At 39.6% G+C, this 18,843-nt stretch overlaps 1 protein-coding gene across 1 annotated transcript in view; it reads right to left on the bottom strand.

Moving 5' to 3' along the window:
• Positions 1 to 18,843, bottom strand: part of LOC149080371 (nucleolar protein 4) — a 632,135-nt gene that overhangs the window by 399,237 nt on the left and 214,055 nt on the right. The gene's annotated exons all lie outside the window — the stretch shown is intronic.

Here is an 18,843-nt window from a genome sequence, read left to right as displayed (position 1 = left end):
TCTTTTGTAGGAAATAAGTGCTCGATCAGTTTTAAATATTTTCGCTCGAAAAATATGTAAATAGAACGATTTTTTCGCAGTTGCAGGGTAACCAGAGTATGTATAAAAAATGAACGCAACAGTATTTTCATTATTATAACTAAACTCAGGGGACTGGTGATGTTGAAAATTTGTCTCTGGCACGTCGCACACCTAGAATAGAATCCCAATGAATGTGATAGAAAACTCATTACGCTTACTGAAACCGATCGTCGTATCAACCCAAAATAATTGAACGCAGAGTGGGAAAAGTGCAAGAATTGTATGCGCAATGCATACTTTACGAAATATTTTACGAGAAGACACACACAGAGCAAATGAACACCTAAACCAAGTGGCGTAACCAGGTTTTGTCAGTGGGGAGCGAAATTTGGAAAAGCACTTGCTTTCTATTCCTTATTTAGGCGCAAATTTCAATAAAAAATCAAATTTATTTTCAGTTGATCCTCAAAAATTAATTACTTTTTGATTTATTTAATTAATTTAATTGATTTAACTTTATAATTTCTTTTACAAATTCAAATACTATTTTATTCAAGATATACAGGAACTGGATGTTGTGAAGATATTTATTAATTGAGATGTTAATTTTTTAAGGAAGGAAAAACTCATCTTTCCTTAAAAAAATTAACATCTCAAATAATACACTGCTCAAAACAATTAGGGGAGCACATGGTTTTAACAAAATTACGCAAAGATGTATACCAATAAGTAACATAAAATGAATCATTCATAATTTAAAGCCTAGCAGGAAACGGAAGAAGAAAACTTCATATGCAAATCAAAGTTCATGACGTCAAAAACCAGAAAAAGGAGATAAGGGCAGAAATCGGGATGTTGCAGAAACGTCTGTTTTACTGCCGTAACTGTGAAATTCGATTGCGCAGTATTTTTTTTTGAGACAAGGTGACTTGAGGATGTCTCAACAACGTGATTTACCGGAATCCATGGCATGGCGTGTTATAGGCAGACTGGAATCCGGGCAAACACAACATAGTGTCGCGGACGCTGTTGGAGTCGCCAGAAGTGTTGTTGCAAGGCTGTGGAATCGATTCCAAGAAACAGGAAATGTTAGACGTCGACCAGGGCAAGGTCGGCCACGCGCCACTACAGCAACTGATGACCGGTATATACGGTTAACAGCCCGTCGAAACAGAACAGAGAATGCTACGCAGCTGCAAAGACGGTTGCTCTTGGCAACAGGACGAAGGGTGTCCAGCCAAACAGTACGTAATCGGCTTCATGAGGGAGGGCTCTATGCACGTAGGCCAATGGTCTACATTCCGTTGACCCCACACCACCGTGCGGCCCGAAGAAGATGGGCTGCTGAACATCGAGATTGGGAGCAACATGATTGGAGCCAAGTGCTGTTTACAGACGAGTCCCGATTCAGTCTAGAGTGTGACACCCGACGTGTTCTGGTATGGAGGGACAGGGCACTCGAAATAACCCCGCATTCGTTCGTGAAAGGTCACAATACAGACGAGCTGGTTGGATGGTATGGGGTGGAATCAGCATAGGCGGACGTACGGACCTGCATATCATTCGGAATGGAACTTTGACGGCCCGAAGGTATGCAGACGAGATACTGCGACCTCATGTCATCCCTTCCGCTGAAGCCATTGGAGATTCCTTTGTTTTCCAGGATGATAATGCCCGACCGCATAGAGCTCGTCTGGTGGAGAACATGCTTGAAGCTGAAACAATACAGCGTATGGAATGGCCAGCGTGCTCTCCTGACCTGAATCGACGCATTGCTGCGCGACCAAGGCCGCCTGTTACTGTCCGAGACTTGCAGATTGCACTTCTTGAGGAGTGGTACAGTATTCCCCAAAGTCTGATCGATAACCTCATCGCATTCATGGCAAACAGGTGTGCAGCAGTCTTAGCTGTTCGAGGAGTCCTATTAAAACTCATGCACCATGTCTAAACAGTACCTTTTTTTTATCGTTTACATGTAACCAAATTGTGGTTAGGATGTTGTTTTAGGATAGGATGATCAAATAAAAAATTTTTTATTTTATTTTAATAACACACAACCTCTTGAAATATGAATGACGTATCTGAAGTCGACACGTTATTTGGATACATTTTATAATCGGAAGTTTTCCTCTAGGATGAACGATTCCTCAGTAAATTGAAGCCAAGCGACTTAAGTAATCACAATGTATATACTGTATTTACTTATACAAAGACAAACTGTAAGACCGCAACTAGTAAATTGCCCAAAAAACGCTTATATCAAAAATTTTTAACATCCATTTCATTTTTTTACATTAAAAAAGTTTTTAACCTCTTCTCCCATAATGTTACACTACTATTGTAAGTGAATATCAGACACTAATAGATTGCAGAAAGGGCGCCGCGAAAGAAGTTTGGAACACTGTTCAAAAAATTTCATCAGAATTGGTATGTGCCGAAAGGTGTAGAGAAGGTCATTCATTCTTTGAAACTGCATGGGAAATTAGTTACATTTGCCGATGATGCTGCATTGAGCATATCAGCTTCAAATGATCAAGTATTAAAGCAATATACAGAAGAAGACTTAAATCGAATTCAATATTGGTTCCATAGAAATAAACTCCAGTTAAACGTCTCGAAAACAAAATACATAAAATTTCAGCTTCGAAGAAATGACGTTGACATTTCATTTCAGATAAGGTATCACTCTCTAAATTGTATGGATGAACTCTGCGATTGCCCTCAAATAGAAAAGACTGAAACCTTCAAGTATTTAGAAGTAACATTTAGTAGAGATTTGAAATGGAAAAATCATATAGAAATTATCAACAATAGAATAAAATATTATAATATAAGAATGTATAATCTCCGAAATAATATTTCAGAAAACTTTTTAATAACTATTTACAATGCTTGGATCCTGTCTACCATTCATTATGGAATTTGTGTATGGGGAGGTGATTATGACTGTAATATCCAATTACTCAACAAAACAATAAACAAAAGCTTAAATATAATCAGGCCAAATACTCATCATCCATCAAATATCCAAATAAATGACTACAGATCAAACGTTCGTAAAACCTATGTTATATAGACTATTACTCTTTCTATTATGAAATACAGATTGGTTGAAAATAAGACAAATTCAAAGAAATATCAGAAATAACGGGACCCAATTTCAAATAATTCTTCCTCGTAAAACTATAATAAAAAAACAATTTATCTATTTAGGACCAAAAATTTACAATACTTTGGATTCACACAAAAAAAAATGAAAAATGCATAAAAAAATATAAAACTCTGATTAAAACATACACTGCTCAAAACAATTAGGGGAGCAAGCAAAAAAGTGAAGAAAACCGTGCGAGACAGCCACGTATTGGCATACAATGGATAGTACACGCGTATCAATGCGCAATACAGAAAAAAGACGTAAAAAAATTTGGAATTAAGCTTTAATTCTTTGAAAATATGGAAAAAACATGAAAAGATGATTTAGGGCAACAATTTGGTTACATGTAAACGATAAAAAAAGGTACTGTTTAGACATGGTGCATGAGTTTTAATAGGACTCCTCGAACAGCTAAGACTGCTGCACACCTGTTTGCCATGGATGCGATGAGGTTATCGATCAGACTTTGGGGAATACTGTTCCACTCCTCAAGAAGTGCAATCTGCAAGTCTCGGACAGTAACAGGCGGCCTTGGTCGCGCAGCAATGCGTCGATTCAGGTCAGGAGAGCACGCTGGCCATTCCATACGCTGTATTGTTTCAGCTTCAAGCATGTTCTCCACCAGACGAGCTCTATGCGGTCGGGCATTATCATCCTGGAAAACAAAGGAATCTCCAATGGCTTCAGCGGAAGGGATGACATGAGGTCGCAGTATCTCGTCTGCATACCTTCGGGCCGTCAAAGTGCCATTCCGAATGATATGCAGGTCCGTACGTCCGCCTATGCTGATTCCACCCCATACCATCCAACCAGCTCGTCTGTATTGTGACCTTTCACGAACGAATGCGGGGTTAAATTGAGTGCCCCTGTCCCTCCATACCAGAACACGTCGGATGTCACACTCCAGACTGAATCGGGACTCGTCTGTAAACAGCACTTGGCTCCAATCATGTTGCTCCCAATCTCGATGTTCAGCAGCCCATCTTCATCGGGCCGCACGGTGGCGTGGGGTCAACGGAATGCAGACCATTGGCCTACGTGCATAGAGCCCTCCCTCATGAAGCCGATTACGTACTGTTTGGCTGGACATCCTTCGTCCTGTTGCCAAGAGCAACCGTCTTTGCGGCTGCGTAGCATTCTTTGTTCTGTTTCGACGGGCTGTTAACCGTATATACCGGTCATCAGTTGCTGTAGTGGCGCGTGGCCGACCTTGCCCTGGTCAACGTCTAACATTTCCTGTTTCTTGGAATCGATTCCACAGCCTTGCAACAACACTTCTGGCGACTCCAATAGCGTCCGCGACACTACGTTGTGTTTGCCCGGATTCCAGTCTGCCTATAACACGCCATGCCATGGATTCCGGTAAATCACGTTGTTGAGACATCCTCAAGTCACCTTGTCTCAAAAAAAAATACTGCGCAATCGAATTTCACAGTTACGGCAGTAAAACAGACGTTTCTGCAACATCCCGATTTCTGCCCTTATCTCCTTTTTCTGGTTTTTGACGTCATGAACTTTGATTCGCATATGAAGTTTTCTTCTTCCTTTTCCTGCTAGGCTTTAAATTATGGATGATTCATTTTATGTTACTTATCGGTATACATCTTTACGTAATTTTGTTAAAACCATGTGCTCCCCTAATTGTTTTGAGCAGTGTGAGATGGAGGCAATTAAATTGGCGCCGTCTCCTAAAGATGTGAATGAGCTTAGATCCTTCCTTGTATTGATCGCCTACTATTCCAAGTTCTTGCTAAACATGGCAACTAGGTTAGCACAATTTTACAAGCTCTTACAGCGACAGCAATCATGGAAGTGGACCAGCTTGGAGGAGAAGGCTTTCCAAAGTGTGTTACAAAGTTCATCGGTTCTTGTGCACTTCGATGAGAATAAGCCAGTTATCTTAGCATGCGATGCTATGATAACTGGCATCGCCTTGTGGACTGGGTGCTGTCTTGTCTCGTCAGGCAAAAGGAGAAAGGCCTATTGCTTTTGGTTCTAGATCCTTGTGTAAGGCTGAAAAGAACTATAGTCAAATTGAGCGCGAAACCTTGGCTCTTGTCTTTGGAGTGATGCGCTTCAGAAAGTATTTGTTGGGTCGGCAATTCACACTGGTCACAGATCATCGACCCCTGCTCAGTTTGTTGTGAGAAACAAAGCCAGTTCCTGCTGTGGCAGCTGCACGTATCCAACGCTGGGCACTCATTTTGTCGGCGTACTCATACAGTACAAGAAAGGTTCACAACTTGGTCATGCAGATACATTCAGCTGTCTACCTATGGATATCAAGGGTAATGAAGAACCTGTGCCAACGGATGTGGTATTACTATTGAGAGAGTTTAATGACAGTCCGTTAACTTCTCACCAAATTGCTGCTGCAATAGATGAAAATCCTATTCTGGTGGAAGTCAAGAAATACATCCAGCATGGCTGGCCAAAGGCTGTGAGAGAAGAGTTACATCCATTTTAACTCAGTCGACATGAACTCTCCGTAGATCGAGGTGTGATATTACGTGGAACTAGAGTTTTTATACCTCTGCGCTTCAGGCAATTCATCTTGAATGAACTTCATGGTAGCCACCAAGGAACGTCAGCGGTCAAAGCTATGTCACGTTCAAATGTGTGGTGGTCGAGAATTGATAATGACAGTCTCTTGTTCGCTCGTGTCATGGCAAGAAAATGCATCCATGCCTATTGCCAAGCATGTTCCTTGGCCAGTGACCACGGTTCCATGGGTCAGGATACATATTGATCATGCTGGTCCAGTGGACGGCCATACTCTTCTTATTGTCATAGATGCAGCTTCGAAGTGGATAGAAGCGATTACTGTGCCCTCAACTTCTTCAGCTGCTACTTTTTCTGTATTGCATAACTTGTTTTCTCGTTTTGAGCTTCCAAAAAGCAGTGTCTGGCAATGGACCGTCATTCACTAGTGAAGAATTTTATACGTTTTTTACATAGTCGTGGGATTGTACATATTCGAATAGCCCCAACCATCCAAACTCAAATGGATTGACTGAACGAGCAGTGAGAACTGTCAAGGCTGGGTTATCAAAGAATAGGTTTGGTTCTTTCAAAGCGGTTGGAAAGAGTACTCTTCGATTTACGCAGAACACCTCTTGCTTCGTCAGGTGCTACTCAGCGATGACCATGTATGGAAGGCAGTTGAGATCTCGTTTGGACTTGATTCAAATACAAATACAAATACAACGCCACAACAGGCAAATTGCCCAACGAGGTGGCTGACTTAAGAACATCATGGATCCCCGAGCCCCTACCTACTACTGCTACACCACACATGCACCCCCGCCACCCCCGCGTAACCCCCCCCCCCCAACGAATCGGTACATGCGGGAATGTGCGTGTACGTGTAGTGCAACCTGACGTAAAGTTTGTTTCTGTGTAATGCTTGTTATGTTTAGTGCTGTCATCTGCCCCCAGTTTTTACAAACTATGAGGAAAACTATCGACCAGAGGAAAACTATATTTTAGTTGATCCTAGTCCTGCAAAAATAAAATTCATCCTAGAGATGAGGTGTGGGCCAGAAACTTCGGCAGAGGACCGCGTAGGATTAAAGGAACTGTTGTTGGTACTACGGGTAGATCCATGGTGCATCTTGAAACACCTTCGGGTTCTCTCTTCAGGCACGCCGACCAGCTACACCGTGGTGAAGCTATGCCATCACCAGATATCACAAAATAAGGAGGCAGTAAAAGAAGACAGTGTCGACACGACTTCTGTCGGTGTTCCTTCAGCTACGGTGCATGCAGATACAGAGAGTGGATTGAAGAAGAACGAAGACAAGCGATGTGCAAAGGTGAAACTGTCAGCACCAGTTCGAAGATCAATGGTCAGACATCCTCCAAAGAGGTTGGTTAACTGACTGTTTTCTTTAGGGAGGAAGGAATGTTGTAAATATTACTAACTGAAAAGTGACTGACAGATGGAAGCACGGGCTTCGTCTCAAAGAATATGTGTGTATTATAAGAGTGCCAGTCGACGTCACGATAGGAATGGCACCCGTTGTGCTTTTGTATAACTGTCCATGTTTTTGTGTTCACATTAAATGTTTTAATTAGCAGTTTAAAGTGATAATTCTACACTGTATAATAACCGTTATTGAAAAAAATTACACAACACATTAAATTTTTGAAAATCATTTAATAAATTACTTAAATAACTGTAATTCGCATTACATCACCTTAAATCTTCAGTATTCTTATATTATTCTCCTAAAGATTTGAAAGAAAAAAAGTAATTTTTTACTTTAAAAAAAAAAGGTTTTTTCCCCATATCTAAGCAAAGCAGATAATGCATCGAGTCCAGCTCTTTAAAAGTTGTCTGAAAGAAAAGAACTGAAATATATATACATTAGTGTTTCTCTCAAACAATGAGTCGCGGCTCTCACCGCCAACCTTTATCAAGGGCGTCGCGGCAAGCTGTCGACATTCATGATTACTTCTTTAGTGCTTTGAAAAAAGGGGTGTTTTTTAAACTATATATTCTGGGGGGGGGGCGCGGAGCTGGGGGTTCCAACTAGAGGGTCTGATGACCCGGGCAGAGGGGGGCACAAATTTCACTCTTTAACCTCCCCATCAACATTGAAAAGGGTGCCAAAATGCGTTCTTGCCCCGGCTGAGTATTTAGTAGCGGCCATGATACCATATCTGATAGCAATCAGTTAATTAGTCGATCATCAAAGTTTAGGGCTTTTGAGGTGATAATATTCAATGGAAAACTATTATAGCACCACATTTTTGTAATCCTAATAATTACATAGATTGAATGTATTGAAATGAAAATTTTTAAATCATTTGGAGATCAAGTTGAAGTGAAAACGTCGAATAATTGAAGTTTTTGCGACTCATGAATGTCCTGTTGTCTCCCTTTTTGCTTCCGTCCTCGTCTGTGAGAGACTCCGGTCATTTGAACCACATGAGAACTACTCAAGACAGGCATTGACATTGAACTGCATTTTTTTCCTTCTAGTTATTCTTCTGTTTAGTGTTGAGTGAAAAGAGTAAGGGAAATTTCCCACAAGTCACCATCATTGTATGTGGGCGAGTTCATTGAAAATTTCAAGATTCCGCACTCCACTAATACATAATCGCTCTCAATGTCCAATCAGTGCTGATTATGTAACATTACTTGACAAGCAAACATTCAGCATGTTCCAGAAAGAAAATAAAACCTACATGGGGTCAATTGCTTAAAACTGACCTTCCTTTCATTTAATGTTTTATGTTTGTGCTCAAGTTTTTTTCGCTCCTCTGAGACCATGATTTCAGTTTGTGCTGAAATTGGGCTAATTTAATCTTCATATTTACTATAGCTGGTGCTGGTTTGGCAAACTGGGCCGGGGGGAGGCGAAATCACGCTTTCTCCTCCTGTGACCACTCGTTCACATTTCGGATGAGAATGGTGTATGCCAAAATTCACACTCAACACGGCTGACCAAGTACAGTGAGTAGTAATTTTTTTGTCTTGTTCTGTATTTCGCTATTAAAATATTTAGTTATCGTTAAAGACCATTTCATCCAGAGTCGTAGCTATATTATTATTGTGAGCCTATCATTGTGAGGAGGGGAAACATGATTTTCCACCACCTCCTCTTCAAATTCAGATTATTTTATAACGGTATTTTTGCTCTTTCCTGATATTTGCCACCCCCTAAAATTTGACACCAGGGGAAATTGTCTTCTTTGCCCCCCTCTAGTTCTGGCCCAGATTTCAAACTTTTTTTTTTACTATATTTACTATATTTTTCTTTTGACAGCTTCTTGCATTTCGGGAATTTTAATGTAAATACTTACAACGAAATCAGTGATACTTATGTATCAGTCGTCATGATTAAAAAACCGTGGGTATTTTGTGGAAAACTAATAACAAAGCAGTGGATTATGGTAGCCCAGGTCGACAAGATACTCGCGAACTGTGCCACAAGATGCTCAGAGATGCCGTATGTTCTCTTTTGTCCTTGCCACTGTTTTTTCTGATACAAGAACTATTACAAAAACAGGGATATGATGATCAAACAGCATATTGCTGTTGCGGAACGTCTGCACACCAAATGTTTAGCGTACGGACCTCTCGGTGAGAAATATAAAAAAAAAAGCCGTTCGTAAAATCGGCTGTGCACTGTATAAGTAACGGTCTAATTAGTACTATTGTGCAGAAAATGAAGGTGGTGGAGAAAAAAATGATTAAATGAGCTAGTTATTCTGAAGCTATGTGTATAACTAGGATGACCAAATGAAAAACAAAAAACTGACATTTTCATTGATGTAGGGTAGGGCCTACAGCTCATGTTAAAATAACGAATTCACGATTTAAAAACTTCAAAGTGAGTTTTTTTTAGGAAAAACTAACATTTTTGCTAAAATATGGGACATATGGTCACTATCTGTAATTCCCAAATATACAGTATATGTATTTTTAAACACTATCTACTACAAATTTCGATTTTTGTTTTGCGCGAGAATGACTAAGGAGTCCTTGGTTTCCTCGCTGCTTGACCGAAGTCCCCTCGGGAAACTGCTAATCCAGAAACGCTGATCTGCAACATAAGCTTATATGAGGATTAGACCATCACCACCTAAAGATAGAAGGCCTCTGCAGTGTTTGCCATAAACGTCATTCAGACTACCTAGCAATTTTGCCACATTTTGAAACACAGCATCGTATTTCGTTTCTTCTTATTTTGGCGTAAATATACCTGATTGACTTATAAATACCGCATAGTGATTGGATGTGGGGCATAGAAATCGCCAATTCTGAGCCCGATCATTTCTTTTCTTCGCAACGATGATACTACTTCACCAAACACCAACTCTGGCCATATCGCTATATTGCATTACGCAACGATGATACTGGCACGAGCAGGGAATTTTTTTTCCTTGAATATTCTGACGGAAAATGGGCTACTTACTTGACGTCACAAGCAGAGTGCGAAGGCCTTCTATCTCTAGGTGGTGATGATTAGACTCGGCATTTCAAAAAGATACGTTAACTTTTCTTTCAGTATGTATATGTGGTTCGGCCACTTTTCTACATAATTTCCATTGTTTCTGAAGCATTCATCAAAGCTCGAGACTAATTTTATAAAACCCATGACACAACCTCATTTTTAAGTAAGAATCGTTTTCACTTTGTTGTTAGTAACCGAGTTAAGGAATGGGATATTCCACTTTTTACTCGATTCTTGCATAAGCGTAAAGTTATTGGAAATGTGAGAAGAGCTAAAGAATGGTGGAAATGGTCGCGGAGAGGTTAGAGCCCCAATATTTACATAGGGTATTGCGGAAATGGGGGCAAATATTGGGGTTGGGGAGGATCGGGTTCATAGGTTGGATAAGTTTACGCCTATACCATGGAGCAAACGTAGGTAAAAAAGTAATTTTGTAAAACATAATGATAATGGTAATTTTGTATGACAAATAATATTTTGTTCCTGCTTTTGGCCGAAGCCCGTGAGCAAACAAACACAAAAATTACATTTGAGTTGATATATATACACATTAAGGACATTGGTGAGAAGAGTGTAAAGTGATAGGCCTCCTCGTGGTGCACCCTGGGTAAAGCTAAATATATCACACGTTATTGTCTTCGCATATTTGTGCACATATCCTTCATTTTCAATAGCCCAGATTACATGTTTATTTCCACACAGCTTACAGTACTTGTCTTTGCGTTTTGTCCTGTCTATGTACACGTACTTTATGTACAACCCCTCATTGTGGGCCCCGCTCAGGCGGAGAGGGGTACTCTTACACAGGGCCTTGCTTCTAGCTTATGCCCTATCTGGGGCGCTGTCTACCCGCGTGTTTGCCGTGCGTGAAGATCCGTAAGGCTGGAGATGGGGATCCTGGTGAGCCTAATGCGCTAGCTTTGGCCTCGGATTCAGCCGAAACGAGAGGCCTGGATTAACCCCGTCTGGGTCAATCGGCTGGTCGCCCATGTTTATCCGGTGGCTGAAGGGGTTAAACTACTGGGCAGGTAGAGGGGCTGAGCCTGCCAGACTTCGTGAGATTTCTTGGTGCTGCTTCACGTTGATCTTGGATCTTGAACGCGTCTGCTCGCCTGTTTCGGTGGTATTCTCTTACCTAACTTGGTGTTGCTGCTAACCTTCATTGATCACGTGTGCGCGTCCCCTCGTAGGGCTCCATGGTAAGCATGGTCGGTAGGAGTGGAACAATACCCATAAAAAATGGGAAAAACAAAAACTGCACCGAAACTTCAAAGAACTGCTATGAGTGAAACAGTTGTCACAAACTGCTTCTTCAAATTCATCTACTGTCTCATTTTTCTTCTTGCATAGTTCTGATACCAATAAAAAGCTGGCAAAAGTATCACCATTCTTGATTGATAAAGCTCTCTATGGCGCAGTTGGAACTTTGAAATCAGTGAAGGCTCTTCGTTCAGGGGACCTTCTTATCGAAACTAACACACCCAAACGACCTGAACTCATTCAAAAAAACTCATATCTCTTGGAAACATTCCCATAACAGTGAAAATCCATCCCACGTTGAATTATTCACGTGGTGTCACCTCAGATCCTAACTTAATTAGCATGGATGAAGAAGAACTAACCTAAGAGCTGGCGTCTCAGGCGTAACATCTGCCAAGCATATGAGCCGCAAAGATGGCAATCCAGCTCCATCACGTAATACAATCCTGACATTTTTATCTTCAAAATTTCCGAAAGATGTCAAAATCGGTTATTATAACCTCAAAATCCGGCCATATATACCTAACCCTGTAAGATTTTTTAACTGCCAAAAATTCTGTCACTCACGAATGGCATGCCGTAGTCAACACAGCTGCGCAAAGTGTGGTGAGAGGGACCACATTTCAGACAACTGCACTTAAACATCATTCAAATGCATTAATTGCGGTGGCAATCACCCAGCATTTGACAGAAAATGTCCGAAATGGAATGAAGAAAAAGAGATCCAGAAGATCAAGGCCCTCAATAACATCTCATATATCGAAGCAGCCGTCGTATAACTTCTAACCCAGCTCCTATAGTTGGTAGATCATACGCTAATATGGCAACAACTCCATCACTAGCTGATAAGACTAACAATGTCACCAAAGTATCCATTACAAGTCAGACTGAACCCATAGCTGACACATCAACTCAAACCAACCATGTAATAGTTGTGGCTGCTGTTGCTCTGCTGGATTCCGGAGAGAGTCCACTACCTCCAAAGAAGCAGCAGGAAAAACAACAACGAACACATTCAAAATATCTACAGGTACTAAAATAAAAATTAGTTCCGGAAATAAATCTAAAATGAAACTATTCAATACCGGATATTCAAGAAAAGCCATTCAGAGAGCACTGAAGAAACCTTCACTCAACGAGAGTCCTGGCAAAAGTTTACGACGGGAATAAATTCATCTACTTCATCCAAAACCATTTAGGGCCGGATCCGAAAAATCAATGGTCATTATCAGTCTTATCCCATCACTATTTTAAATACCAATGGCACTATCATCAGCGATGTGAGGTATATTGCGGACACTATCACCGACCATTTCGCCGCTGTCTCCAGTGATGGGAATTATTCCCCATCGTTTCATCGCGTTAAATCATCAGCCGAACGCAATTCGTGCACTTTCCGGCCTTTTACATCGGAGGGATACAATTCATTATTCACCCTTCATGAACTGGTGACGGCCTTGCAGCGAAGTCCTGACTCCGCTATAGGGCCCAATGGAATTCATTATTCCATAATTCGGCACCTCATCAGAATCACTCATATTGTTTAATCGGATATGGGTCAGTCATTCATTTCCTGACATCTGGCGAGCAGCCATAATTCTTGCATTCCCGAAGCCTGGCAAAAATCCTGAGCAACCAACAGCTATAGACCTATCGCATTTTCCAGTTGCCTGTGTAAACTCATGGAACGCATGGTCAACTATCACCTTATGTACTACCTTGAGGTTAATCATATTTTATCTAAAAATCAAAGCGGCTTTAGATGGTTCAGGTCCACAACACGCAATCTGTTACGACTTCAGACTTCAATCAGACAAGCATTCGTAAAGAGGGAGCATATGATCCCGATATTTTTCGACATAGAAAAGGCCAACGACCGTACTTGGAGGCACGGAATTCTATCCGATCTCTACAATTGCGGCTTGAGGGGCAACCTGCCCATTTTTATTATTAAGAACTTTCTCGCTCGCCACATCTTCCAGGTACGGAGCGGAAGCACATTATCAGCTCCCAAAATTTAGGAACAAGGTGTACCTCAAGGTAGCATTTTAAGTAACTTTTTATTCTGAGACTCAACGGTGTGTTAAATCAACTCCCGTTGCCTGTTACTGGCGCACTCTACGTGATCTGCTAATATCGTATCAATCGGTGAATATGAGGTCAGCCGAAAGACAATTACAAACCACTCTCAACAAGATCAGCAAGTGGGCTCATGATGACGGCTTCTCTTTCTCCGCCAACAAGACTGTCGTTGTGCACTTTTGTCGACGTCGAGACCTTCATGATGACCCACAATTGTTTCTAAACAAGTCAAATACCAATTGTAGAAAACACTAAATTCCTCGGCATTACATTTGACAAGAAACTTACATGTAAACCTCATATTAAACCACAATTGAGAGCTCGTTCCATGAAGACGATGAACCTCTTGGAGGTCATCTCGTCTACATCACCTGTACTACAAAACCCGTACATGGAATAAAACGTCTGACGGAATTTCATGAATTTCAACGGTTTCGGCTCAGCGTGATTTCTCTATATTGCGAAAAACCTGTGCTCGGTTAGTGCTCACGTCATGAAACAAAATTTCTGCGCAAATTTCTGAAATTTAAGCGGTTTCGTTTTTGCGTGATTTTATGTTACGTTTGAACCCCCCGGGTGTCGAATTTCGAAAAAACCCTTGCTTACTTAGTTTTTACGTCATGAAATAAAACTTCTGACCAAATTTCATGACTATAGATTCAGTGGTTTCGGCTCGACTCGGCGTGATTTCTCTTATCTTTGAACACCTTTATGACCCTATCAGGGTCGAATTGCGAAAAAACACTTATCAGTGTTACGTCATGAAACAAAACTTCTGCCCAAATTTCAAGAATTTCAGCGGTTTCGGTTTGGGGAGATTTTTAAGTTATGTTTGAACCCCTCTCCCTCCGCCTTAGGTATCGAATTTCGAAAAACTTTTGCTTACTTAGTTTTTAAGTCATGAAATAAAACTTCTGACCAAATTTCATGACTACAGATTCAGGGGTTTCGGCTTGGCACGACTTTTTTGTTACCTATGAACTCCCTTATGAAACCCTTAGGGGTCGAATTTAAAAAAAACCCTTCTTAATTGGTCTTTATGTTATGAAATAAAATTCTGAAAAAGTTGGATGAATGGGTTCGCTAGGCGCTTCAATGGTTTTCGCTAGGCGGGATTTCTGTTACCTTTGAACCCCACTTTGACCCTGTTAGGGGTATAGTTTCCAGAAACCCCTTCTCAGTGAGTCTTTAAGGCATGAAAAAAACAAAAGAGCAAATTTGATATTCATAGGTTCAGTGGTTTCGGTTCGGCGACAGTGAATCAGTCAGGACATGTTATTTTATATACAGGACGGTAACTATCGACCGCCCAAGAATTTTACACACGTGATTCCTTGTGAAAAACTAATATAGAAAAGTGTTTTCCGTTTTTGGATCGGACAAATAAGTGAGTTATAAGCTTTTGAAATTCTGTGACGTGTCATTTTTCTAACGGTCAGTTATGTGCCAAACTGCGAACGAGTTCTCCGCCAGTAGCGGGTTGTAACTTCTTGAAAATTAAGTGAAATCCCATTAGAAGCCAAGTTCGGCCTTCTTTCACGATTGGCGTTTTTCTCCCCATATGGTGATATTATAATCTTCTTATTACGTATAGCTTACGTATTAGCCTCGTCCCCTATGTTGGAAAATTTATCACCAGATTTGTAAAGTGTTACAGAAATGACATCCGTTTCAAATTTTTTTTTAGCCAAATCAAGACTTTTTTTGCCAAAATGCGGCAATTTATTTACTTTCACTATCAAGTCAAATTTTTTGAGGGAAAGTGCATAAGGTGCGTATGTGTTTGCTGCGAGATCTTTATTTTGCGTTGTGGTTTTATTCAGATTACATGTTGATCAATAAAACGGCAATATTTTTTAGTTTTTTTTTAACTTTCATTGAAACTGTTACGCGTAAAAAGCTTCAATGAAAGATGTAAAAATGGTAGCTTGACGAATGTGTGACTGGTGGAAACAGTAAAAATAATAACAACGATTCAATCAGGAACTTTTAACCAAATGTATTATGTTATGAATTGACATATTTAAAATAATTTTTGGTTTCGGATTTTCTTCTTGATTACGCTACTTAACAATGATTTTGTTCTCAAAGATATTTCAGTGATTTTAGGGTGCTTTTGGGGCACTGATTCCGAATCTGACATTAGTTTTATCAGATCGGCTCTAGTTTTTGAGTAAGATTCAAAGCTGAATTTGAATGATAATGCCATAAGCCAGGCGCGGGTTTATGGGGAGGGGGTGATCGGTGGGATCACCAATCAAAATGTGATAATTCATGAAATTTTCGGAACTTTTATATGACAACAGTGCTTTTTTTTCAATCAATCCGTTGAAAATTACCCGTATTAACGTTTTTGATTAAATGACAAATTCAAGAAAATTTCGACTAAAATTCGACTAAAAAATAGGAAAAACCAGTACATTTTTTTCAAAAAATTCGGGACAAAAACAAACAATCGGTTTTGATCTACTCACAAACGTTTAGTTTTATGGTAGTTATTAGAACCAGTATTATTCGAAAAAAGAAATTTGAATAACTTCATCTCTCTGAAAAATTTCTTAAGGTAGTTTGGCTTTTTACCAAGAAAGATTTCTTCATTTCAAACCGAGTCAACTTCGATCTATGGCCAATTTACTACCGATTGAGTTGTGCCGGAAGTGTGAGTGAAGTGCATAATATAAGGTGCATATTACAATATTCTTTTGTGCTGAATGTCATCAAATTAGAAATTATAACAAACAGAAAAAAAAGAGACGCAGTACTTCCTGGAGAACAAAACAAAATAACTAATGCTTATTTGTAAAAAGCTGTAAGCTGGCGGCATGAGATGCAAAGATATTATTCTGACTTTTGACTTGTAAAAAAAGTTTTTTCTCTCTCCTAAAAAGTGCGAGGAAAAAACTGGTTTTTATATCTCTTTCGTTTTCTGAATTTCTGCGTGAGGTTAATGCATTTTAAGCATTTTCGAAAACGCTAAGTTATACGTTTGGTGAACGATTAGTGAATTTGGCAGGATTTTAAAGTGACGTCATCAGTTTTTAAAGCGTTAGAACTCATTAGTTATGGGTCAGATCAAAAAACTGAAAACACTTTTCCACAAGGAATCACGTGTGTAATTATTGGGAGGTCGATAGTTACCATTCTCTATATAGATAAGAAAACCTTCATATTTAATTGAACAATGTAATTATTAAAATAAAATAAAAAATAACTTTTTACACCGACAACCTGTCCCTAAAAAAACTAAATCAGAAAATTGTTGCAGTCGAGTGGTTAGGGAACTGGCTTCTCACTGTGCAGGTCTGGGTTCGAATCCCGGTTGGGGCATGGATGTTTACTAACACTTACAAATTCCCTGGACGGATCATACTGATCCCTTGGGAATACGTGTGGATCACGTTATTATTACGTTAGTCTCTGCTAAGGCCAACAAAAAAAATTCAATATTTTTAATTGAATTTGAATTCAAAAATCGCTGAAAAATAAGAGTCGCGTAAACTAACAGACAAGCTACGTTTTATATGTTGTTCTTTCCCTCATTTTTAGCAGTTTTCGAATTCAAATATGTCGGCAAATATTGCACTACGAAACATAGAACTTTTTTGTTAGGCTCAGGAGAAAGAACTTCCAGTAATCGTAATCCGGCACACTTTGGTTTGATATGTGCTAGATTAGCGAGAGTCTGATGTATTTGGGGTTTGCGCTAGCTGAAATTGGACATAAAAACTTTTTATTCCGAATACCGCGTGAATAGGGTTGAACGGGCGTTTGATGAGCTTGGAAATCTCCCGAACTCAAAGTTGGGAAATGATGCAAGTTGAAGCGTTAATTTGATGTTCCTAATGTAGACCAAATTTATTGGGATAAAGAGATTTTGGAAGTTTTACGCACACATGAAATACTCGGCTTGAGCTTAATTTAGGGAAATTTCAGTTTGAGTAAATTTCTCTCAGGGGCTGTTCAGAACCGTCTTACAAAATACCAAAGGTGCTTGAGCAGCCACTGCACCACCGTCTTTGACGCCACTGTTGGAATTGCTGTGTGTGACCCAGGGACTTGAATTGAACGAGTGTGAGGGGATCCTATATAAAATAGTAATCTTTTTTTCACTTATTCTGAAATTATGTCTTTGATAATTCTGAATTTTCATTAATTCTGGGACTGCTTCTGTCATTAATTTTCGATTGTTTTATTCCTTAATTTTGGTTGAATGTTCTCATAAATTTTGAATTTTTAATAAATTTAAAATTTCACTTTCAGTCAAAATTTTTCTAAAATCACTTTCAGTCAAAATTTTTCTAAAATCACTTTCAGTCAAAATTTTTATTAGTTTTTGAGTTATTTCTCAAATTAATTTTCATTTTTCATTAATTTTCTGTCGTTTTTAGTGAATTTTTTATAGACATGCTTCAGCATTCCAGTGAACGTAAACGTCACGTGGAAACAAACATGCTACATCTGGTGCCGTGTAATTTCCTTATATCCCACACGTAGAAGAATACTTAACTCAAAAAAATCTTAACAATTTTAGTTAATCCTTTGACTGGCAAGCATAAAAATACCTAGGAGAGAAAAAAATTTGAGGGACTATATTAATTAAGCAAATTAGGTACCATCAGAGAAGGGGAGTTTTGCTCCAAAAATAGAAAAACTTCGATGATGACGTCACACCAGACGTTTTTCTCTCATAGCCTCTCAACTTAGCTACCGATAGAAGATGTAAAAGTGTGTAACTATTAATGCTTACAACTCTCCAAGTAGGTTGCAACGCTGTTATCAGTGAATACGTGTTTCTCACATAATTTTTTCCCCAAATTGTTCTTTGTGCAACCTCAAGCAAACGCCACCGCGGGCGCCACCTAATCTTGATAGAAATTTAATGCTGATTTCGAATATGTATGAGTTTCTCCGTTTTGTCTATTATTTGCTTGTCAGTTAATAAAAATGTGTTCCGGGGTAACATTGCTCCGAAAAACCGGGGGTTAACTTTGCTCCACTATGTTTTAAGAAGTTGAAATCGTTGAAGAGAAGTCAGACTTGGAAGATCGGCAGAATTATTGTCAGAACCAGAGTTGGAAGAGAGGAAAACACCGACAGTTATGATTTGCGTCTCACGCAGATATCACAAAGTGGCCTCAAGCCACCTGGGCAATATTGTACTGTTAAATATGATGGCAAATTCTATCCCGGTGTATTCTTGAGTTTGGACGAGGAAACCGCGATAGTGTCTACAATGATGAAAGGACTTAACTGTTGGAAGTGACCCAGATAATATGGGATGTTATTTGTAGCATTGATGGATCCAAATTGATGTCGCGCACCAGGAAAATGTATATTGTTCTTGGGATGATACAACTGATA

The sequence above is a fragment of the Pholcus phalangioides genome, unplaced genomic scaffold (assembly GCF_987345545.1).
Source record: "Pholcus phalangioides strain wild (caught in Gottingen) unplaced genomic scaffold, Ppha-v1.0 ptg000011l_1, whole genome shotgun sequence".
Classification (NCBI taxonomy): Eukaryota; Metazoa; Arthropoda; class Arachnida; order Araneae; family Pholcidae; genus Pholcus; species Pholcus phalangioides.
The sequence above is the reverse complement of the archived record's forward strand: the minus strand, read 5'-3'. Positions and strand labels throughout refer to the sequence as shown.